The sequence below is a fragment of the Dipodomys spectabilis genome, unplaced genomic scaffold, assembly GCF_019054845.1.
Source record: "Dipodomys spectabilis isolate Male_0828 unplaced genomic scaffold, ASM1905484v1 ptg000590l, whole genome shotgun sequence".
NCBI lineage: Eukaryota > Metazoa > Chordata > Mammalia > Rodentia > Heteromyidae > Dipodomys > Dipodomys spectabilis.
Genome location: NW_024871267.1, coordinates 484,140 through 509,019, shown reverse-complemented (window position 1 = coordinate 509,019; position 24,880 = coordinate 484,140). Strand labels below are relative to the sequence as shown.

General features: G+C 35.9%; 1 pseudogene; it reads right to left on the bottom strand.

The window, feature by feature from the left end:
* Nucleotides 1-5,526: 5,526 nt before the first annotated feature.
* LOC122100633 lies at nucleotides 5,527-5,626 on the bottom strand (annotated as a pseudogene).
* Nucleotides 5,627-24,880: the final 19,254 nt, after the last annotated feature.

Sequence of the window (24,880 nt, the reverse complement as noted above, 5' to 3'; positions counted from 1 at the left end):
GTCTATTTTATCTGCTATTAGGATAGTAATTCCTGCCTGTTTATGGGGGCTATTTGCTTGGTAGATTTGTTCCAGTTTTTCACATTCAAAATGTGTTTGTTTTTATTTGCAATGTGTGACTCCTGAAGGCAGCAGATAGAAGGATCTTGCTTTTTAACCCAATTAGACAGTTTATGTCGCTTAATTAGAGAGTTAATCCCGTTAATATTGAGATAGGTCTCTGAGCTATTTGGGAGTTCCTGCCATTTTATCCACCTTCTTGTGGGCTGAGACAACTGGGTTCTTCCTATGGTTCTTGGATTCTCAATTTTGGTGTGCTTTCTTAGCCTTTATTGTGGTCTTGTTGGTTTTCTAGGTGTAGGTCATCTTTAAGTATCTTTTGTAGGGCTGGATTGGTGGAGATATATTGTTTCAATTTTCTTTGCTATGGAAGGTTTCCATTTGACCTTCGGTTATGAAGGAGAGTTTAGCTTGTACAGTATTCTTTCTAGATAGTTGTTTGTCTTTAGGGGATGGCATACATCATTCCAGGCTCTTCTGGCTTTAATTGTCTCTGCCGAGAAATCTGAGGTGATTCTCATTGGTTTCCCTTTATAGGTGATTGTTCTTTTCTTTTTGACAATTTTATGGACCTTTTCCTTGGTCCGAATTTATCTTGTGCTGATTATAATGTGATGGTCGGATGTCCTGTTATGGTCTGGTCTACTTGGAGTTATAACAGATTCTTGTATCTGAATAGGTCTATCTTTTTGCATGTTTGGTAAGTTATTTGCTAGGATCCTGTTAAACAAATTTCCTAGACTATTAACTTCTCTGAAGAGGAAAGAAGGATGACCAATAGACACATGAAGAAATGCTCAACCTCCCTAGCCATGAAAGAAATGCAAATCAAAACAACATTGAGATATCACCTCACCCCAGTTAGAGTGGATATAATCAAGAACTCTAGTAACAACAGATGCTGGAGGGGATGTAGACACACAGGATATTTACTACGTTGTTGTGGAAGTGTAAACTTGTTCAACCACTTTGGAAAGTAGTATGGAGGTTCCTCAAAAGACTCCACCTAGAGCTCCCCTATGACCCAGCAATCCCACTTTTGGGCATTTACCCAAATGATCAGAAACAAGACCACTATAAAGCTACCAGCACAACTATGTTTATTGCCGCATTATTTACGGTAGCTAAGATATGGAACCAAAACAGATGCCCCTCAGTAGATGAATGGATCAAGAAAATGTGTTATATATACAAAATGGAATTCTATGCCTCCATCAGAAAGAATGACATCGCCCCATTTGTTAGGAAATGGATATGCCTTTCTTTTATGAAGAAAAAACATCAATTCTATTGCATTTTTAATGCCTTATGATACTGAAGATTAAATTATAAACTATAAAACTTGAAAATAACTCATTTTCTTAGGAGTAGGACACAAAAGACAAGCTTAATCCATTTTAAAGGACCCTTATTTATACTACAAATTCACTCTTATAACTACAAAGATTCTAAAAATAAGAAGTGCAGTGACACAAATGAAATAATTTAACTGAATCATCTATTCAAAGGACTATGTTAATAGAAAACCAAGTTATAATAATAGTTAGCTTACCCAAGTCACTTACATTCTTTTATTCTATTTTATTTAGTTTCATAAGAACTGGTTTTTCATAAAATGATGCACAAATCCTATATACCCACTTACATTTTCAGATTTTAACAATATTTATTTCAGAAATGTTTTTTGCTCTATAGTCAATGAACTTAAATAATACTAAAATATTCAAAGGGTCTTCAGACTCACTCTGGATGTCATTTATATTGGAAAAGATTCGAAAAGCCTTATTTGTTAATGTTGTGATAGTTACTCCCATAAAAGAAACATTAGTGAAGATCCCATTGCAGGTACAAAACAACTTCAAATGCATCCACAATCTGGAGGTGACACATGCTTTTTGTTTGTTTGTTTTTGAAAGGTATATCTAACAAGCATATCCACAATACTGATTTTCAGTCAATATGATGGGATATTCAAACCTAATAAATGCAGGGTAGATTATCTTAGTGAGAATAGATATGATCTTACGAAGAAAGTTGTTTTCAATAGAAATCCGGAAAGAGTTTATCCACTTTGTGTTTCATAGGATTAACCAGAGAGTAATACCTGTTTGGTCAAGTTGGCCAAACACACTCAATGTGTATATGTTAAAAGTATGACCAATTTAAGAGGTCAAATACATATTTTGTACTGACAGTCATCTTATAGAAATAACTTACTACCTAATTATTTCTGTATTTTCCTACCTAACATATAAAAGGAATTGAAAGTGATCTCTTTTATCTAACTTAATGTTGTAAATATTTTGATTATGATGACATTATTTGACATATATATGTACAGAAGGGTGGTTCCAATAAAATGACATGACAGAATGCTGATAAATAAAAACATTGCAACACTGCTCTTTTCAACCTCACCCTGTCCACATTGGCAAACAACATTGCATCAGCACACGCGCACATATACATATACACACATGTGTGCACATGTACACACATGTATACACTCAGAGTTTATTATCCAAAAAAGTTCAAATAAAATATTAGTGATTAGTACAAATAATAGTTTTCCTTATTAAAAAAAGTACACAATCTAGTCACCATGCATGTTTCCTTGTACTTGCCTCTCCACAAATGACCACTTAATTTATTTTAATTAATTTATTAATTTGTTTGGTTCTAATACTAAGGCTTGAACTCAGGGCCTGGCTCTGTCCCAGAATTTGTTACTTTTTTGTTTTAGTTTTCTCAAGGCTAACATTTTACTGCTTTCCCAAAGCTCCATTTCTAGCTTTTGCTGGTTACTTTCAAATCAGAATCTAATGGCCTTTTTTCCCCCTACTTTTTCTGGTTTCAAACCACAATCCTCAGATTTCATCTTTCTTATTAGCTAGGATTAAAGACAAAAGCCACCAGTGTGGCTTCTTTTTCCTCTATAGTTATTAATGCACATACTTAGATAGTAATTTAAAACTGAGTGTATAGAAACAAGATGTATAGTGATGATATTGTCCTGTCAGAAATTCATGGTAGTAAATTTCTTCTTAAGGCCATAAACAAAAAATACCATGATATAATATAAGAGAACTCACTATTGAACATATGAGGTATCAGAGCTTTCTAATAGGTCCATTATTTATTGTTGCCCAACATTAGGAAAAAGTATAACGCAGTAATAAAATAGAAGTCCTTTGTATGACTACTTAAATTTCTTGTTTTTGTAAAGACACATATTTTCATCTAAAATAGTAGGCCTGTCTATTGTCTTCATGTGATTTTGATGATTGAAGGTGCTTAATGAGAAGTCAAAATGTATTAGCAATTCTTTGCTATCAATTAAATCTCACTTTTTCTTCCTGGAGAATATAATGATTAAAGCAATAATTCAGAATCACCAAGCAATAGTTCAGAATCACGCTTCCAGTGCAAGTGGATCACCAGTAAGTAATCCTCAATACCATTTTCCACAAAGTTTTGTTACAGATACAATCGGCCTTCCTTCTCTAGCTGCTTTTCTAGAATAGACACATTCGTTCATTGTACAGGAAAAGTGTGATTTAACTGATTTGTCAGATCTGTTACTAGAATTATCAAGGATTTATATTCTTGTCTGTAATTTAGTCAAAGCTATGTATCTTTGGGTAGGCTACTAAAATGTATTTACTAATTTTAAGTAAATACATAAATTCTATTTCCATCTCTTTTTTAAAAATAAAATTGTTTCCTCTATAAATTGATCAGAGGCATGGATGGAATTTGTGGCTAGCTAGGTCATTGTACATCCTTCTCTTCCTCTCTCTTTTTCATGGTTCTCATAGATAATATGATTGCTCCATAATTATCTTAATTTATTTTGCTTTTATATTTTTGCTTGCATCATTTCACTTTCTGCTCTGCCATTATCCCAATCATTTTCATAGAAACCATTATTTCCTATTTTCTCATTCCTAGAATAAGCTGCACATGAAGACACCACTGGTCATCATTTTCAGCCTATAACTTTGAATATATAGGAAAATCTTTCTCTTTTCTCTATCAATTCCCTATTCACCAGTGAGAATAATTTAGAATAGAAAACATGGAAAAAGAGAAAACAAATCATGGTGAAAAAACAGAAGCAGAAAATTCATTGGATTTTTCTGACCAGTTCAACCAATGTGAATTATTGAGGAAATACATAGGCACCTCATTCCCAGTGGTACTCAAAGTCACTGGTTAGGCAATTCTAATGAAGACAAGGAACAAGATGAAAAAGTAAGGAATGGTATCATTTGCAAGAAAAAAGATGGAGAAGGATCCAAGCAAATTTCTTCTTTGGGCTGCCGAAAATAATCAGCTTACTACAGTGTAGACACTACTTTCCAAAAAGGCCACTCATGTAAATATTAGGAATGAGGATGAGTATACCCCACTTCATTGGCAAGCCTACAATGGACACTTAGACATTGTCCATGAGTTGGTGGCTCGAGGCAGATATTCATGAAATAATTGTCGATGGCTGGACACCCCTGCACAGTGCTTATACATGGAATAATACCAGAATGGCTTCTTTTTTACTTCATCATGATGCAGATACCAATGACCAAACTAAATGCCTCTTGACCCCCTTGCATCTTGCTGCTGGGAATAGAGGTAGAAAAAATATGCTGGATTGCCTTCTGTTGAACCATTTTATCAAACCAGGTCTGAAGAACAACTTGGAAGAAACTGCATTTGATATTACAAAAAGCATAATATGTATCACTACATCTTTGAAGTTGTGGAAGGCTGTTCAAATTGTTCTCATATGTTGTAATGGTTCGGTTAAGTTTCTTAAATTTCAAAAATGATGGTCCATCTTTGTGTCCTTCCAAAATATTCTCACAATACAAAGTAACAACAATATCTTACTGTAAAAATTCATGGATTCCATGGTATTCTTCCAAGTGAATTGCCTGACTATGATATCAAAATGTATTCAAGACTTGTTTGTATATATCTATAATGATTTCTGCAGAGTTTGTGATTTTTTAAAATCAGAAATAAGTTTAACTTACCTGTTGAAATGAGTAGTAAAGAAACTAAAGATATTTCTGGTACTTGTCTGAAAAAGTTTATTTTAAAATAGTCTGTATTCTGTTTGTATAATGTCCATAATCTATTTCATTCTCTCCAAATATAATACTTTGAATTCTACATTGATTTATAATATATAGGTTCATTAATAAATGTGTCCTTTCAGATTGCATTCCATATAGAAACAGTTTAAGATTCCTTTTTTCCTAGGTCCTTATAGTATTTTATTTCTTTGGGATAAAATGACAATGTTATCTAATTTCAAATGTTTTGTAAAGGTTATGCTATGTAAAGGCCTTTCTAAGATGAAGAGTTAATACACTGAAGATAAACTTTTAATTCTATGAACTAAATGTATTCTTTCACTTGTATCTTTGTAATCAACTTTTTAATAACTGTTTTTCATTTCTTGAATCTGAAGAATACTTCACAAATTTCCATATCATCCTTGTGGAAGTGCCATGTAATTCTCTGTATTGTTGCAATTTGGGTAGATGTGCTGCTGAAGCATGTAGTATCTTGTAAATTTAAGTAGTTAATGATGCAATCTTAATATAGGCATATATCTTTCGATGCCTATTTGTAACAAGGAAACCTTATTGTTCCTAGCAATGCTATTGATCTTATTTCCCTAAAATTCTGTGTAGAGTGGGAAAAAAAATGTATATTGTTTAATGGATTGCTCACATTTCAACCTTTTTTGTCAATGACTATTTTAAGTCTTTTTCATTTTAAACCTGATCATACTTTGAAGCCTTTATAGCTAGGTCCAAAGGTGATGGCTTTTTCAAGTACTTATTTGTCCAACTGAGTTAGATTTGTGGAGCTAAGGGATTCAAAGTAAGCTTTGCTCAAGAGCTACTTCTAAACTTGTGCAGCTTAAAATGTCCCAAATGAGGTCTTACTGGCACAAATGTCTCCCTGACCCTTTCCCATTCTTCCATGTAGGAACAGACCAACCAGAGTATCTTACCCTGACAGCAAAGATTGTCTTACTGCAACAAAATTAATCATAGTTACAAGGGATCATAGAGAGATGAACAGTTCAGACAGCACTGTTCAGACTAGAAGGTATTTTATCAAAATATAATTGTTTATTATACCTATCATTTCAAAAGTAGCTAAAGCCAAGAAGGTGAAAAATCATTCATATGCATGATTACCTAAAGTCCTGGTCTGTCTACCTTCCAACCAGGCAGGAACTTACACTACAGCATTTACATCACCAAATATTTCCATAGCTCCAGGAGAAGTCCATATGTTTCTCCTCGATTTTAGGCCTTAAATTGGTAATGTTTTTATCACATTGTTTCCTCTTGCCTCCAGTCTATAAATCTACAAATGGTAAATCTTTAGGCCTAACCCTACCAAACACTGAGGTAGAGATAATGGAATAAAACTTTAAAACAGAGTTGCCTTTGATATCCTAACAACAACAGAACAATGCAAAACGTGCCGTTTTATTATATTACATATAGTTATATAATTTATACTTATATGTGCTGATTTTATATTTTACACAGTGAAACTTACTAGAATCAGTTGATAATTTGAGAAATAAATTTATATTTATTTATTCCAATAAATACAATTGGAATATAAATAATTAGGTTTAGAGTATATATTAGAATATAAAAGTATCAATGCAATGTCTTTGGTATTAACTTGGGATACCTTCTAAATATTCTTGGTCATCTTAATTCACATGGTAAAAAAACAATGTTGTTTTCCTCTAATCTATAAGGGATTTTACACTGCTGCTCTGTTTATTGTTTAACTCTCTGGTCCCAAACTGTTTTCTCCATATTTTTGAATCATATTTTTGAACCCAAATTTTGCTGATGTTATTTTGAAAAAGTATTATTCTTTTGCAGGACCCAGGGTTCCTAGTATCCCAGGTCCCAGTTATCAACATCATCAGATAAGAAGGTCAAGACGTCTCACCTAGGCCCATGCAATATGCCAACAGAAAGTAATTGAAGACCCATCTCAAATTCTCATTTCCTATAATATTTCAGGGCCTCAATTCCTTGAGACATAGGAATTAGCAGTAAGCAATTGTGAAATGCAAGGCAACATAAAGATGAGATAAAAAAATCTGGGAAAAAGTACTGTAATTCAAATTTCCAATTTACAGATGACCAGCCCATATGAGTGAGCAAGATCACAAATTTCACAAGATTACTTTCAATACCTCTCTCCTAACAATTAATGAAATATTTCAGTCCAGCATATGTAGGCCAAAAAAATAGTTCCTGGAATGATAGATCCATAATTGGTCTACCAAGGCCACAAAAATTTGACTTAGAGGTCAAATATAATTCAGAAAAAACATTAATTGAGAAGATCCTTAGTGCTTCAAAACACTGGTACTTCAGTAAAACTTGGTTCTGTAGTATAAAAATGTTGTCATTCTCAATCCAATGATAACCTACATTTAATCTCCTGAAAGTATACTCCTTTTCAAATAAACTTTTTAAAATCACATTCGCCAAAATAACATTTGACAACTAGATGATACTTAGTGACATTAAAAGTTTTTCAATTGGAGGGAGCAAGTTACAATAGAGTGGATTTATTTACCCAGCACTAATGTCAAATAGTTTCAACCATTCATTAAAGTGTAGAAATAATACCACCCACCCTTTGTGTTGTTCAGTAGGTGCCTTGCAGAAATGTGTTAAATACATCAGCCTCCCATGTTTCAAACCCAAACATTAGCTAATAAAGTAAATTTCATCACATAATGAGGTACATTTTAAAAAGTTACAAATAGTTGCCTTATCATATGTTGTTTTATGTTTTCCCTGTCTGTCTAACATAGTAAAAACTATGACTTGAAGTCTTGAATATGGGTACTCATCAGAGATGTGACAAACATAAAATCTGTCTTCTATATCTATCATATTTCTTTATACTAGTAATTATTATTTTTCTTTTTTTCCAAAACATATAGGTAGCAGAAAATACTATTCCATGTAAAATAAAATAATCACAAACCATTGTACAAAGGCATTTATAAAAATTGGTAGTTAGGAATACATTCTAAGCCATTTTTAAACTTTCTTGTTGACTAAAGATTCACGTCTCCAGACTTGCGAATTTTTATTGCAGATGAATGAATTATGGAAATAGAAGTTGACATAAGTTCAAGTATTTGCAGGATTGAAACTCCATGGAATGTGTATAAACCTTTAAAAATATTAACAGACATTATAAGAGAATGACTATCTGGAAGATGAAACCAGAGAGGAATAATAGTAAAGACATAGAATGAATGAAAAATGGAACAAGGGACAAGTACAGCTAGAATACTCAATGTACACATGTGATAAAGGAAGTAGTAAATCGGAAATAAATCTTGGAGAAGGGGTTGGTTCAGAATGATAGAAGGAGTAACTCTGATCCAGGAGCATTGGACAACTAGATGGACATATTTAATTGTAACATACTTGCACAAGCTTTTGAAATGCAGCTTAAAAACACAACAAAAAAAACAAAATCACACAAAAATTACAACCAAACAGCAATCTCTAGGAGTTTGAACATAACCTCTCAAAATTTTAAGCAGTTAATGAAGGGCAGTCTTGGAAAAGCAAAAAAAACTGTTCAAAGAGGGCAGTACGGGGTAGGGGAGAATTTTGAACAGATTTAAATAGATTGTCTAAGGTTATAAATCACCTACATCTGCTGCAAATATTTTCTTCTTCGAGTTCTCTTTGTCTGAACTGGATCCTCCAGTCCTGAACCGCACTTGTTAGCTTGTGAAGATAGAATGATAGAAACAAAATCAAGAACCCATTACTCCACTGGAGAAAAAACAATCCTCTGTTTTCTCGCATAGCTCTTCATTACTATATTTTCATAATTTTAAGTCAAGTGATTTTGAATTATATCTTTCCTTCTTTTTTCTGGCAAAGTAATTGTTCAAAGTAATTCACTAAATATTATCTGCCATTTTTTTCTATCAATCTGTTTTCTTGTCCAAGCGAGTACATTAAACTTCCCCCTTTCATTTGGTTGCCACGAAAACCCAACATCTATGATAATGAGGACAAACTCACAAATATTTAGGATTCTTTTTTCTTTTATCTTGAAATTCTTCTTGTGTCTAAAGTGCCCACAAAAATAAATACTACACCACTTTTTGCTTCAATCACTTCTAACCTCAAAGATGTATTTTGCTAACAATATGCTTAGAGGAAACAAAAAAATACTCCACTTTTATCTTCTCTCTTAATATTCTCCTTAGATACCATATCAGGAACAGTGAAGTTATTCTTTGGAAAATTATTTCAATAGATTATTTTTTGTCTTCATTTTGCATTTGCTCAACAAGTTGTATGGAGAAGAATAGAGTTAAATCACCCATTTCTTGGATGACAGTGTCTGTTACAAAGGACAATGCTTCTATGTCCTACTTCTATGTCCTCTTCTTTGCTCTTGCGTGATTTCCAATTAATCACAGATTATTGGCTTCAAGTCTAGTGAAGCTGAAGGACTATACGGCCTCCCCCACTGCTACATCTTCATGGTTTCTCTTTTAAAACTATTTTATTTGGATGTGGAGTTTATTTCCATGTCTTCGTTCAATCTATTCCACATTGTAGTGAGGCAAATACGCTCTGTAAAATCACATTAGGTAGCAAAAATATTATGACAATCTATATCAAAAAGTTTTGGCTTCTTTCCACTGCTTAGGCCAATACACTGAGCTACGGCTTCTAAGACCACGTTTTCTTACCTTTTCAATTTGCTCAATTCTTTTCTGATCCCAAAACTTTTTGCCGAATGTAATAAGAGAAGTCCTCACTATCTCATGTTAATAAGGATATTATGTTTTTGTGAGATGCTTAGAAATATGAAATCATTGTTTTGAAGTATCCAATCAGATTTTTTTCTCTTTTTCAGTATTTCACATGCAAAGGCATTTTGGAAAGTATTACAAACAGAAAAATGTATACCCAATACTTTCTTTCATTGTGGAGGGCACTTTCTCCCTAAATATTTTGACCCAAATTATCTTTTTCAGAGAATTACTGTTTGATAATTAACGGTCAATTTTGATATCAACAAATTTTGATATCTTATTTTTTAAAGAAGTTTGAATTTAAATTACACTACAACATTGTTTCACATAGTAAGAGTATATTTCCTGGGTAAGGACAATTCTCAAGGAAACCTACAGGATTGATAGCAAGGTTTCTGAGGTTTGTTTTTTTAATGTAAAAATGAGCCATCTTTACCCACATTGCTCCCTCTCAGTTAAGTCTCCATGGATTTCTTTGCATGAAAGCCTTTTTTCCCAGGCAATTTTAAATTTTCTTCATAGGCTATGTTGTTAAAAACTTTGAACAATTAAAATTTACCTGTCATAATTTTAAAACTTTTTTGAAATTCCTTTATCAGAATTGCGAATTCACCAATGCTAATTCCAACTTTACCATCAATAACAGTTAAAATGTTGTTTTCATGACATAGTGTCCATGAAACTATTATTTTCCAGTGGCTTTGTTATGCATATATATGTCCATGTAAGCTGATGCTGAGCAAAATGAACTCCAAGATATGGAAACAGAGATTTTTATTTACAATTGTTGTTTTTAATGTACTATGTAACTTCTATTTTCTTTGACCAAGGACAAACCAATTTAATAGCAATACTCACAAAATAATATGTTGGAAATGTACATTACAACTTGTGAGGAGTATTGGGGTGAAAGAAATTTATGAGAAAAATGAGAGAGGTGGTAACAAGTTTGAAAAGACATGTATTCAGTACCTTACAATTACTGTAACCACACTGTACATCACTTTGCTAATAAAAAATTTAAAAAATAAGCTGCATGAAATAAATATCATGGATTCGTATAATAAATATTATTCTTTATGTAGTAACTTTTTAAAAATCAATACTAGCTGGCATCTAATTTGAATTAATTACCCCTTTTTAATCAGAGGATCATCAACTTGCATGTTATCCAACTTGACAATATTTTCACAATATACTTGCCTATATTTTCAAAAAAGAATAAATATAGTACTTTCTCATGCTAAAACCGAAAACAGATTAATTCTGGTGAAACCCATAACTTTTAAAAGTAAATAAGTTGTTAAGAAGACAGGATATATGTGTTCTTCAAATTCCTATGACTAATAACTACTCATTTTCAAATTCTGAACATTCCATATCTGAGAGATTGAAAACAGTACGTGTTTGCATGTTATATAATTCTGCAATAGATGCAGTTTCCAATGGGGTGATACAGATTGAGAAATCAACAGAAAAATAGCCACATTCTGGTAGAGGATAAAACTATGAAACATCTGTAATAATTAATTCTTTAAGAGTAAGCAATTGTTTATCAAAGTAAGCTATTATTTCTATGACCATCAATCCCAAGATTTATCTCATAAAGTCATCCTAGCCCAAAAGTTTCCAACTTGTATGGTGCACCTCAAAATTCCCTTAATTCACATCACAAATAGCTTATCTCTATTGTGAAATAATACTACACCTCTGTGTGATGCCCTCCTTGTTCTGGAAAGAACACCTCAAAAAAGTGGGTTCCATAAATTTTACCCCCAGTGGTATTCTTGACATCAGAACACTTGTAAATATTATTTATATTTTATAATTTTTTAACTATCATAGATATTCAGCGTGCTAACATGGGAAGATTACAGTTGAAAGTCAACCCAGGCAGGAAGGTTCCTTAGATTCTTATCTCCTATAAACTTCTCAGAAAATGCCAGACACAAGTGGCACTGAGGTTGAAGTGGTAGGGCATAAGCCTTGAGCAAAAACATGCTCAGAGACAGTGTCCAGGCCCAGAGTTCAAGCCCTAGGACAAACCAATAAAACAAAACAAAAATAAAAACAAACCTCAAAGCTAGCATTTTTCTCATTGTATAAAGAGGCACGTAATTAAGGAAATTGCTTCCTGTGTTACATATATGTAGAAGAAAGAATATGTCACACAATTATTCTCTTCATATCATGTAAAACCAAAGATTCAAAAAATGCTATTTTTCTTAATTTATAAATTAATTTCATCCATTTGTTGGCAACTCTGTCTATATTATTCACATTATCATTTTATACATGAACTGATGGAATTATCTATTAAATAACTTTTAATTAAAACTTTTGAAAGAATCTTCTAGGCAAATAGAATGTTAGAATCATTTGTGAGTTTTTCAATTAAACACTCTACTTAAAAATAATTTTGTAGTATCATATAGAATATGAAATTACAAACAAAACCAAAATATTTATTTTAAATCTACGTTCTAATTTAGCAAAATCTACATAGTCTTACATTAGATGAACTTTGCTTTTTCTCCAGGGATACCCTTTTGTAATCCTTCATCATTTCTTTGGAATACAAAAGAATGATGATTATTTACTTTTTCAAATTTTGGATGGGAATCATGAGCCATTTTGCATCTAGGAATGTTCTGTAAAGAAGAGAGCATTTAAAACACAACTGAATATTATATATGTGTTGCATTTCAATAGGAAACTTGACTTCTCAAACCATAATGACAAAATTAGCCCAAACTTCCAACTGTGTATTCCTTTCTCGACTGGTTTGCTTTATTAAGACAAAATTATACTACCTGGTCCAGAGAAGGTATCACTACATAATTCCAATCTCTAATCTGCTAGAATTCTAGGCTTGTATCACCTTGCTCTGCCTAGTTGGTTGATTTATTTAATCTAGGTAGAGACTAGCAATTCTAAACTTCTCCAGTGATGTTATCCACCAAAGTGACTGCTCAGACTCTTTATCTACTATTTTCAAAGATTTTCTAACATTTCACACAGGATATGAACATTTTCAGATGCACCTGAACGGGTCTCTGATTCATTCCTCCATGGATCTGATCCCTTGAATTATGATTACTTGACTCTCTTACTATATCTCGTCCCTACCTATGTAATATTCTCAATCTTTTTGAAGAATTTCACTTAAGACTTTCTAATATAAAAAATTATCACTTGATTCTAGTCTTACTCAGGACATATTTTCTATTATTTTCTAACTTTTCTACATATTCTAAGAGTTGTTTCATTTGTGTGTGCACATATAAGTGCCTCTGTGTGTATGTGTATATTTGTATACACGTATGCAAAAGTGTCAAGCTCTTATTCATCAACCTTGCTCATCAATCTTGTTCATGACTGGTATTCCATCACCTGAGCCATTCTTCCAATTCAGCTTTTGGCTGCTTAATTATAGGTAGTGTCACAAAGATTGTTCTGCCCAGGCTGTATGCAAACTGAAATTCCCAGACTCCTTTACATTCTTAGGTTTTATTTTTCTAGGAGTATCAACTTTTAAACTAAAAATATTTTTGTGAATGTAAAGTCTAAGCTGTAGCCCAGATTTTTAACTCAAGAATTGATATAAAGATAGATGAACATACACATTACATATGCTAAGTGTACATTGCTAGAAATGTGATCTTAAGCTGGGTGGCAGTGGGATCTAAGGATTGAGGTTCAAAGCCAGACTGGGTAGGAATGTCCTGGAGACTCCTTTCTCGAATTAACACCAGAAAACTGGAAGTGACACTATGGCTCACGTGGTAGAGTATTAGCCTTGAGCCAAATAGCAGAGGGACAGTGCCCAGGCCGAGTTCAAATGTCAAAACCACCACCAACAAAAATATAAGTAAAGAAAAATAAATGTTAGCCACCAGTTCATTGCTAATATAATCCTTGCTCTCTCAAGATGGACATTTTTTTTTCCTAGTTAAATTCATGCTCTTATATCTGACCTTTATTGGGGAAGAATTATTCTTCCATTCTACTTTTAACAAATTTGCGTGATTAGCAAGCGTTATTTAGAAAGGGAGTGGCCTCATACTTCATGGTCCACGTAGGAGTAATACTTTCTCTATATCACTCCCGTAAATCTACATACTGGACTTGGAATTATTGTTTCAATGTTGCATTATTTGTAGAGTCTTCTATAGTGTATTGAACCCTTATACTTAAACACAAAACTTCTCTTTCTCCTATTATTGCTATTGTTTCTCTTACTGTTAACTCATGTGCACTTGGGAAATAATGCACAGCACCTACACTCACAAAAGAATGATTTGAGAACCTTCTTCCTATTTCAAATTTGCCTTAATTTACTGAGAACTTTAAAGTTTGAACTCAATGTACTCATGGATAATATATTTATAAGCAATATAAATTTCATATTTTCTCTTTAGTAACTTGTCTCTGAAACATGTGTTACCTCAGGTCTGAAGATATCCTTGTGTTATTTCAGTGAAGAAAGAAAACATTCATTATACCTCAAGCAGCACAATTGATTGTTACGGGAAGTAACTGTTACTGGATGTGGACACTGATCCCAGGAGAGGAATTGAAAATAGAGGAATGACAAAATTCAAGTTAACTTGTGCTTTCCTTTTTATTGTACAAGAAAAATATCCCAAGGCTTGAAGGAATCTCTGTCCCTGACTTGTTCGAGTGTGTTCTTTACTTATATGAAACTTTTCTGTAAACTTCTAGTTTAGAATATTACCAAAAGAAATAATATGCCATTTGAAGGCCAACATAGAACAAAAGTGTTCTACTGCAAAGAAACAAAGTCATGGAGGTTTTAAAGTGTATTATGGATGGATATTTGATCCCTGAGATGATTCGCTTGTTGCAGGAGTCAGTTATCAATTCCTTTAGTCTGGTCCTGATTTCTCCATAGCAATAAGGATTCCAAAAAAGCAAGATCCAGTGAGCATGATCAGCAAAAGGAGCCTCTTCTCGGACTAGTACTCCTTTAAGGAGGGTCCCAAAGAAATATGTGGAGTTTTTTGCTTGTTTGTTTACATTGTGTTGGTTCTGGGGCTTGAAGCCAGAGGCTGAACCCTGTCCCTTAAAAATTGTCTTTCCTGTCCACCTGCCCCCAAAGCTAGTACTCTACTGCTCGAACCAAAACTTTTTGGTGCTAATTAGCGATAGAGTTTGGCAGAGTCTTCTGCCTGGGTTGGCTTTGAACTAAAATATTAAGAAAGCTAAGTGACATCAACTGCATCGACTTCTCTTTTGAAACAAGAAATATTAAATGAAGTTTATTATAAAGCTAATATTTGACAGTTTTTAAAAGAAGAAAATGTCCAGCAAAGAAGCCATAACCTCAATAACTCAGCAAAAGTAGGTTCACTGAATAATTTTGGAATTATTTTTTCTGCTTGGGAAGATTATTGACATTTTCATTCCTTTTGGGAAAACTTAAAGTCATATTTTCACTTATTTTATTGGTCGTGGGGCTTGATCTCTGATCCTGGGCATTGTCCCTCAGCTCTTCAGGTCAAGTTGAGTACTTTACTACTTTAGCTACAACACCGCTTCTGGGTTTCTGGTGGTTAAATGAAGATAAGGATCTCTTGGTCTTCCCTAACCAGGCTTGCTTTTTTGAACCACAATCCTCTGGTCTCAATTTACTGAGTAGATAGGATTACAGGTGTGAACAACCAGGAGCCAGCTCATATTTGCATTTATGTGCACTGAATGACACTAGCCAAAGAATGGAAATTTGAAACAAATGATGACATTGAAGCTTTTCAGAAACATTGAGGTTGCAATAAATATGTCCTCCTTTTCCACGTTGTTACATTAATGACTCATGAGCCATCTGTATAGATGCATTTAGTATCAGGAAATGTTCATAGAGAAATATAAAAAGAGAGATTATTAGAAAGCAAACGAGATCAGATATGAAAGAACAGCACAGAAGCAGATACATTTATCTCACAGAGATTAAGAACTAGCCTAAGAGACTTAGAATGCTAAAGTCAATGAGGAGTAAGCCTAGTTGATAACTAGGACTTCAATAACCAAAAATGGTTCTCTAGAAGAGTTTCTGGTATACCTTAGTTACTATCATTTATTCCTTGCATCTGAAGTTATTCCTCCTCTTCTGTTACAACTGTTACTTAGCCTCTACCTTTTTGGTGTCATGACTGACCAAAAATTTTCAAATCTCACTTAGACTACCCTTCTCTTTCTGATTAGCAGTGACCACACAAAATCTTAGAGTCTTTGAATTTCCAGAGTTAATCTTCACCTGACATCTAAGCACATTCCTGGCATTAATTGCTGTGACCTAATGAACAAAACATTTTTTTTCAACACAGTATCCTAATATAAGTAAAGTACATGACTTAGGGACTAGTGTCAGGTGTCAGTATGGAAGGAGCAATTTTATATTCCAAGTATGGGTTCTAACCAAATGTATTTTGTTGTGTTTTGTTTTCTTTTTGCCAGTCCAGGGGCTTAAACTCAGGGCTAGGGAATTATTCCTGAGCTTTTTTTCTCTCTCTGAAGGCTAGCACTCTACCACTTGAGTCATAGCACCACTTTCAGTTTTTTTCTGTTTATGTGATATGAGGAACTGAACCCAGGGTTTTATGCATTCTAGGCAATCACTGTACCATGAAGCCACATTCCCAGAGCCCTAAATGACTTTCTTAAGTTGACATTATATTTTCATTCTGCAACTATGTATCATAATTTTGGCCAGGTGCTATAAAATGATGTAGAAACAATACAATACAATAAGTTCAGTAAGGCTGGATGGACAATGAATAACCCTTAAATTCTAGCCAGGGCACAGAGAGGCTTACCTCATGGAGCTGTTTCAACAGGCTGATTGAGACAGCTCCTGACCCACAGCCAACCTCCAGATAGAGAGGGCCACTTTGGGTTCCAGCATTATGGGGACTCTGGGTCACTTCCTCCAGCACCCATTCAACCAGTTCCTGTGAGAAAGAGAGCGAAAGAAAGTCAGAATTACACAAGTCGGGTGCTGGTGGCTCAGAACTCTAATCCTAACTACACAAGAGGCTGAGATATGAGAATCATGGTTCATAGACAGCCCAGGCAGGAACGATTGTGAGACTCTTATCTCCAAAGATCTACCAGAAATCTGGAAGTGGCACTATGGGCTCAAGTGGTAGAGTGCTAGCCTTGAGCTGAGGAGCTCGGGAACAACAACCAGGCCTAGAGTTCAAGCACCACGACTGACAAGAAGTGGACTTCCCACCACAAGAAGTGGACTGAATGGAACCCATTGTCCTAGGGAACATGGTAGAGAAGTCAGGCCGAGGTCCTGTGAAGTTGAGGTCATAAGAAGGTCACCTGGCTTTTCTGTGCCTTTGTTTCCCCAGCTGAAAAACTCAAGAGAGTGAAGGCTCCCCTCCTTTATGGGGATAGGGGAATGATGAAAGAGAGCCATTCTTTGTTTCATAATCCCACACTTGTTGTACGATTAGTAACAGGCCCCACCTGAGCCCTTTCCAGGTATCTTCCTGTCATATGCTCACAGAATTGCCAGCAGCCAAGAACTTTATCTGTATGCTTCTCCCTCTGTTCCTAGCCATGCTCCAGAGATCCCTCTGTATAAATGTTTCCTCACAACTCACCTGAGGAGACTGAGTTCCCATGGTTGAGGCCCTACACAGAGCTTCACCTGTGGTCAAGAATCGGCTGCTGTGGACTAAGAGTTTGGGTTAATAGATCTAAACTGATGACTGAGCATGGAGTTACATGTCTACCACCCCAACTACAGAGGACCAGGCCTGGTGGATCATACCTGTCACAGATACGAGGACCACTATCCAGCCAATCCTGAGCATATGTTGAGTCTCTACCTCAGAAATGCCCAAGACAGAAAGGTGGCTCCTCAGAACCAGGGAGAGGAAATAAGCAGGGGCTCATGGTTACCCCAGAGTGGTGTCTGACCCAGGGTGGTGGTGTTGTTGGGGCAGCCACTGGGAGAAGCTGTTGGTGGCTGCTCCAGGTAGCGTGAGCAGCCTGGGTGGTGGCATTATGGACACAAGGGCCCAGAGCAGAGGACCAAGGGCAGGGACCAGGTCAGGGCCTTAGGTTGGCTGGCAGCGCACCATTGCCAGAGCTTGAAACCCGGCACCTCAGGAAGGTAGGAAGGGGATTGGGGGGCCAGGGAGTGCATCAATTTCCTACTATACTCCAAAGTCACATTGAGTCTCTTGCTCAGCACTCAGTCAGCTCTAAGTTCCTCAACTGCTGGTAGTGGTATAAACTAACAGAGGGAACCCTGGTGCTACTGGGCAGCATGGAATGTGGGTGTGGTCACCATTCTTGTATCCCATTGGTCAGAAGGAAACATGAAAGAATGGAGGTGTGGCCAGAATCCTGTGATGCAAGCAGCATGGGCAGAGTCAAGATGACAGCAGATCCCCTAGCACTTTTCCCATGGAACTCTGCACAATTCAGTTGGGGACAAGAGGGTGACCTGCTTTAGCTGGATGGCTGCACAGATAGTTGTATATGTTTATTTGTTCCCAGTCCTGACCTTGAACTCAGGATCTGGGCACTGTCTGTGAGCTTTTTTTTGCTCAAGGCTTATCCTCCACACAGGAGCCACAGAGCTTCTGGCTTTGTTGACACAGAATTTGGACAGAGGTCTCAAGGACTTTCCTGCCTAGTGTGACTTTGACCATTTTCCTCCTATCACAGCCTTGTAAGTATCAAGAACTACTGAGAGCTACTGGTGCCTGCCTAATTGGTCTTGCTGTTGTTCTTGGACAGACCGGTGAGTTCCCTATCCTTGGGTTGAAGTAGGAGTTGGAGCCCACAGTTCAAGTCCTCGTCCTGCCACCACCTCCAAATGGCAGGAGATCCTAAAAAACTTGTTCCCATCCATATGATTACCAATGGAATGTGATGTATGTCAAGATTGAATGAGCATTTTTTGAATGATTCTAGGATAACATTATACACAAATATAGGACACTGATTGATTTTAATTAATACTTTATGAAGCATTTAAACAATCACAGTAATAAAATGGAGGCATAATGAAATACCTAAGAATTGGACATCACATAGTATAAAGGTGCCATTTTTTCTGCCAGGACTGTCATTGGAACTCATTGTCTTGGTAACTCTGTTCCACTGTGCGGGAAGGGGAAGCTTGCCCCCTTGAAGTCAAGAAATTCAAGTCTGTTCCTTAGGCCTGAAATCAATCCCCACCTATAGAAAACGTCATATTCATGTACAATTCACATATATGATTTCTGTTTATATACATATGTTGACTCCATATTGTGTTCAGTGTAGTTATTTTATTTTTTAGTTTTATTCATGTATTGACCATTTATTTTATTGGCTATTATGGCACATAGAACATTGATTACATTGATTACATAGGATATAGGTCTGCATATGTATTCCACTTCATACCTGACACCCAGGACATTCACAGAAAAGGAAAATATGTGTCACCATCAGTTTCTTACTCCATGATTCATTGTTTGGGAGTGCTGGCATCTGAACTCATGGCCTACAAGGCCAAATTAATGAATGGGTGAGTGTCAACATGCCATCCTGGGGCAAATTGAGCAGACAGGCAATTCCCAGGACCTGATATTGAGTCCCAGTGGTTAACAAAATAAGAACAGATTGACATGAAGATGGCAGCACGCTAATAAATATATAATTTTTAGAGTGCCAGAGATGTCTATACATTAGTCAGTTATATAGACTACATTCCTTCCAATTCCTGGGTATTTATTATGCCTCTATATAATTAATGTTATTGTTTTCATCCATATACTATGAATGAAATCAATCAGTGTCCTGAAATTATTGCATTCCTGTAAGTAATAATATTCTTTTAATTCTTTATAAATAATAAATGAAATCAATGAGCCTCCTGAAATGATGCTGCCTAATTTTATAGGAGCATGATTCACAATCAACTCATTCAACCATGACATTGATAACATTCCATTGTTATTCTTATGGATAGGAACCAGTTTCTTAGTATCTCCTGCCATTGGTTGGTGTCAGGACGGGGATTCGAAATCAGGGCCTATGTTGCCACGTAGGCCTACGGCTTCCCTGATAGTCTGCCAGCCTTCAGCAATGCAAGGTGAAGTACCTTTTTTTTTTTTTTTTTTTTTTTATAAATTTGCCTGTCCAAGATATGCCATGTAAATAAAACCATATAACTTTTGCACTCGTGTGTGTGGCTTACTCTATCTAGCATAATGCCTTCAACATTCGTCCATGTTGTAGTCTGTTTAAATAACATTCTATTACATGTATATATCACATGCTGCTCACCTTATTTTAAGTTATTGGATACTTCAGTGATTAAATAGATTACACAAATCACTTAAAAAATGTAGATTATCTGGGCATCAGCTGTCATCTTAGCTACTGAGAAAGCTGAGATCTGAGCATCAGGGTTTTTTTTTTTTTTTTTTTTATTTCAAGTGATCTTTAATATGGTAAATTATAGATTATCTTTTTTTTTTTTTTGTTTTTTTTTGTTTTCCCCCTACCATCCCCTCCCTCCCTCCCTTCCCCGAGGTTCTTTTTTTTTTTTTGATTGTGATTAAATGATTACATAATTTCAAAGTCACAAGTTCATTCTAACTTCCCTGGAGCAAATTGTCTACCACAGTCTGTAATATATAACAGTGTTCACATGTTATATACCATATTTGTGATCAGCAGCATGAGGATATTTAGTAGTGGTTCAACCAGATGAGCGGGAGTTCTTTGTTTCTTAAGTCCTGTTAGTTTTGTCGTATCACCTAACCTTTTGGATTTAGCATCCACTTATGAGGGAGACCATGTACCGTTTGTCTCTTCGTTCTTGGCTTACCTCGCTCAACATGATTCCTTCTAGCTCCATCCATTTCCCTGCAAATGCCATTATTTTGTCATTTCTAATGGCTGCATAATATTCCATTGTGTATAGATACCACAATTTTTGGATCCATTCATCTGTGGTGGGGCACCTAGGTTGTTTCCATATCCTAGCTATTGCGAACAGTGCTGCAATAAACATGGAGGTGCACGTGTCCTTGTATATTGGTTCCTGTTGTTCAGGGTAGATGCCTAGAAGTGGTATGACTGGGTCGTAAGGGAGGTCAATCTTTAGCTTTCTAAGGACCCTCCAGACTGCTTTCCAAAGTGGTTGTATAAGTGTACATTCCCACCAGCAGTGTAATAGGGTTCCTCTTTCTCCACATCCCCTCCAGCATTTGTCGTTGGCTGATTTGTGGATGTGGGACATTCTGACTGGGGTAAGGTGGTATCTCAGGGTTGTCTTTATTTGCATTTCCTTCACCACCAGGGATGATGAACATTTCCTCATGTGTTTCTTTGCCATTTTTATTTCTTCATTTGAGAAGTCCCTCTTTAGCTCCCTTGCCCATTTAGTAATTGGTTTGTTAGGTTTGGGAGGGATTAGTTTCTTGAGTTCCCTGTATATACAAGATGTTAACCCCTTGTCTGATATATTGCTGGTAAATATTTTTTCCCAATTAGTTGGTTGTCTTTCTAGCTTAGTTGCGATAGATTTAGCTGTGCAGAAGCTTTTTATTTTAAGGTAGTCCCATTTGTCGAGTCTCTCTCCAACTTGTTGTGACCCTGGGACTCTGTTCAGGAAGTTCCTTCCTGTGCCTATTAGTTCAAGTGTCTCTCCTACTCTGTCCTGCAGTAGTTTCAGAGATTCAGGTTTAATGTTAAGGTCTTTAATCCATTTTGAGTTGATGTTGGTGCATGGTGATAGGCTGGGGTCCACTTTTAGTTTTCTGCATGTGGCTGCCCAGTTTTCCCAGCACCAGCGGTTGAAGAGGCTGTGTTTCTTCCATTGTATGTCTTTGGCTCCTTTGTCGAATATCAGCTGGCTGTAGGCCTGTGGATTTATATCTGGATCTTCTATTCTGTTCCATTGGTCTTCGGGTCTGTTTTTGTGCCAGTACCATGCTGTCTTTGTGATTATAGCTCTGTAGTAGAGTTTGAAGTTCGGCATGGATAGCCCTCCCATATTGTCTTTATCCCCTAGAATTGTTTTGGCTATTCTAGGTCTTTTGTTGTTCCATATAAATTTTTGGACTGTTTTCTGTATTTCAGTGATGTACGTCATTGGGATTTTAATAGGAATTGCATTGAATTTGTATATTAGTTTTGGAAGTATCACCATCTTTACTATATTAAGTCGGCCTATCCAGGAGCATGGGAGGTCTTTCCATTTCCTAGTGTCTTCTGCAATTTCTTTCTTTAACTTTTTATAGTTCTCATTAAATAGTTCTTTTACATCTTTGGTTAGGTTAATTCCTAAATATTTTATTTTTTGGGAGGTTATTGTGAATGGGGTTGCTCCCTTTATTTCCCTCTCTTCCTGTGTGTTATCAGTGTATAGGAAGGCAACTGATTTTTGAGGGTTTATTTTGTATCCTGCTATTTTGCCGAAGTGACTTATGATTTCTAAAAGTTTGGGGATGGAGTTTTTGGGATCGTGGAGGTATAGTATCATGTCATCTGCAAAAAGGGATAGTTTCACTTCTTCTTTCCCTATGCGGATCCCTTTAATGTCTTTTTCTTGCCTTATTGCCCTGGCTAAGGGTTCTAGGACTATGTTGAAGAGGAGTGGAGACAGTGGACATCCTTGCCTTGTTCCTGTTTTTAGGAGGATTGGTTGTAGCTTTTCCCCATTAAGTATAATATTGGCTATTGGTCTGTCATAAATGGCTTTTATTGTTTTTAGAAATGTTCCTTCTATTCCTATTTTCTCCAGAGCTTTTAGCATGAATGAATGTTGAATTTTATCAAAGGCCTTTTCTGCATCTGTGGCGATAATCATGTGATTCTTGACCTTGGCTCTGTTGATATGCTGGATTACATTTATTGACTTACGTATGTTAAACCATCCCTGTGTCTCTGGGATGAAGCCTACCTGATCACAGTGTATTATTTTTTTTATGTGTTTCTGGATTCTGTTAGCTAGAATCTTGTTAAGGATCTTTGCATCTGTGTTCATCAAGGAAATTGGCCTGTAATTCTCCTTTTTGGTTGGGTCTTTGCCTGGTTTGGGGATGAGTGTGATATTAGCTTCGTAGAATGAGTTTGGGATAGCTCCCTCCTTCTCTGTTTCTCTGAAGAGCTTGAGGAGTATGGGTATTAGTTCTTCTTTAAAGGTCTTATAGAATTCTGCTGTGAATCCATCTGGTCCTGGGCTTTTTTTTGTTGGAAGACTTTTGATAGCTTCCTGTATCTCATTATAGGATATTGGCTTATTTAATTGGTTAACTTCTTCTTTGCTCAGTTTGGGTAACTTGTATTTCTCTAAAAATGCATCCATTTCCGCCAGATTTTCTTCCTTTAGAGAGTATAGCTTTTGAAAGTAGTCTGTTAGAATTGTTTGGATATCTTGGGTACGTGTTGTGATGTTTCCCGTGGCATCCCTAATCCTATTAATATGGGTTTCCTCTCTTCTTTTTTTAATTAATCTTGCCAACGGGCCATCAATTTTGTTTATTTTTTCAAAGAACCAGCTTTTTGTTTGGTTTATTTTGGTTATGGTTTTCTGATTTTCTAATTGGTTAATCTCTGCTCTCAATTTGGTTATCTGGCTTCGTCTAGTAGCTTTAGGTCCCATTTTTTCTTGTTTTTCTAGCTGTTTTAGTTGCAACATGAGATTATTTACTTGGTCTGTCTCCATTCTCTTGATGTGGGCACTGAGGGCAATAAATTTGCCCCTCAGGACTGCTTTTGCTGTGTCCCACAAGTTTCTTTGTGAGGTGTTTTCATTTTCATTGAGTTGTAGGAAATGCTTTATTTCTTCTCTGATCTCTTCTGTTACCCAGGCGTTGTTAAGGAGTGTGCTGTTCAATTTCCATGTATTAGAGAAATTTCTGCGGTATGCTTTGTTATTGAGAGCTAGCTTGATTCCACTGTGGTCAGATAGGATACAGGGGATTATGTCGATCCCTTTGTATTTGCTTAAGTTCCTTGAATGAACTATGATATGGTCTATTTTGGAGAAAGTTCCATGAGCTGCTGAGAAGAATGTGTACTGTGTTGTTTTAGGGTGAAATACTCGGTAGATGTCAGTTAATTCCGCTTGAAGTATGGCCTCACTTAATTCGGTAGCTTCTTTGCCAATCCTCTGGTTGGTAGACCTGTCCTTTGGTGAGAGTGGTGTGTTAAAGTCTCCTAGTATTATCGTATTGGGATCTATTTTATTCTGTAAGTTTGAGAGCATTTGTTTAACATATCTGGGTGCACCAATATTTGGGGCATATAAGTTGATGATGGTTATATCCTCCTCTTGGATTGTTCCCTTTATTAATATGTAGTGTCCGTCCTTGTCTTTCTGTACTGATTTTAATGAAAAGTTTATTTTGTCAGATATCAGGATAGCTACACCTACTTTCTTATTGGGGGAATTTGATTGGTAGATCCTTTTCCACCCCTTCACTCTGAGTTTGTTTGTATGTTTGGCTGAGAGGTGGGTCTCCTGAAGGCAACAGATGGATGGGTCTTGTTTTCTGATCCAGTCCTCAGTTCGTTTTCTTTTAATTGGCGAATTCAGCCCATTTATATTAAGAGAAAGTATAGAGAGATGCATTGTTGTCCCTGCCATTCCGTTTTCCTAAGTTTTTCTTCTTTCCTTTCCTCCTGTGCTTGCTCAGTTAGACTTTGAGTAATGCCTGTTTGGGGCAGGTCCCAGTTCCTGGTTGCTTTCTTCAGGTTGTGTCCCCCCTCTTAGAATTCTTTGTAATGCTGGCTTAATGTTTATGTATTCATTTAGTTTTTCTTTGCTATTAAAAGTTTTCAGTTCTCCATCGAATGTGAATGCTAGCTTTGCCGGGTATATCAGTCTGGGTTGGCAGTTATTGGCTCTCAGGGCTCGTATGGTGCTTTCCCAGGCTTTTCTTGCATTCATTGTTTGTGTGGAGAGAT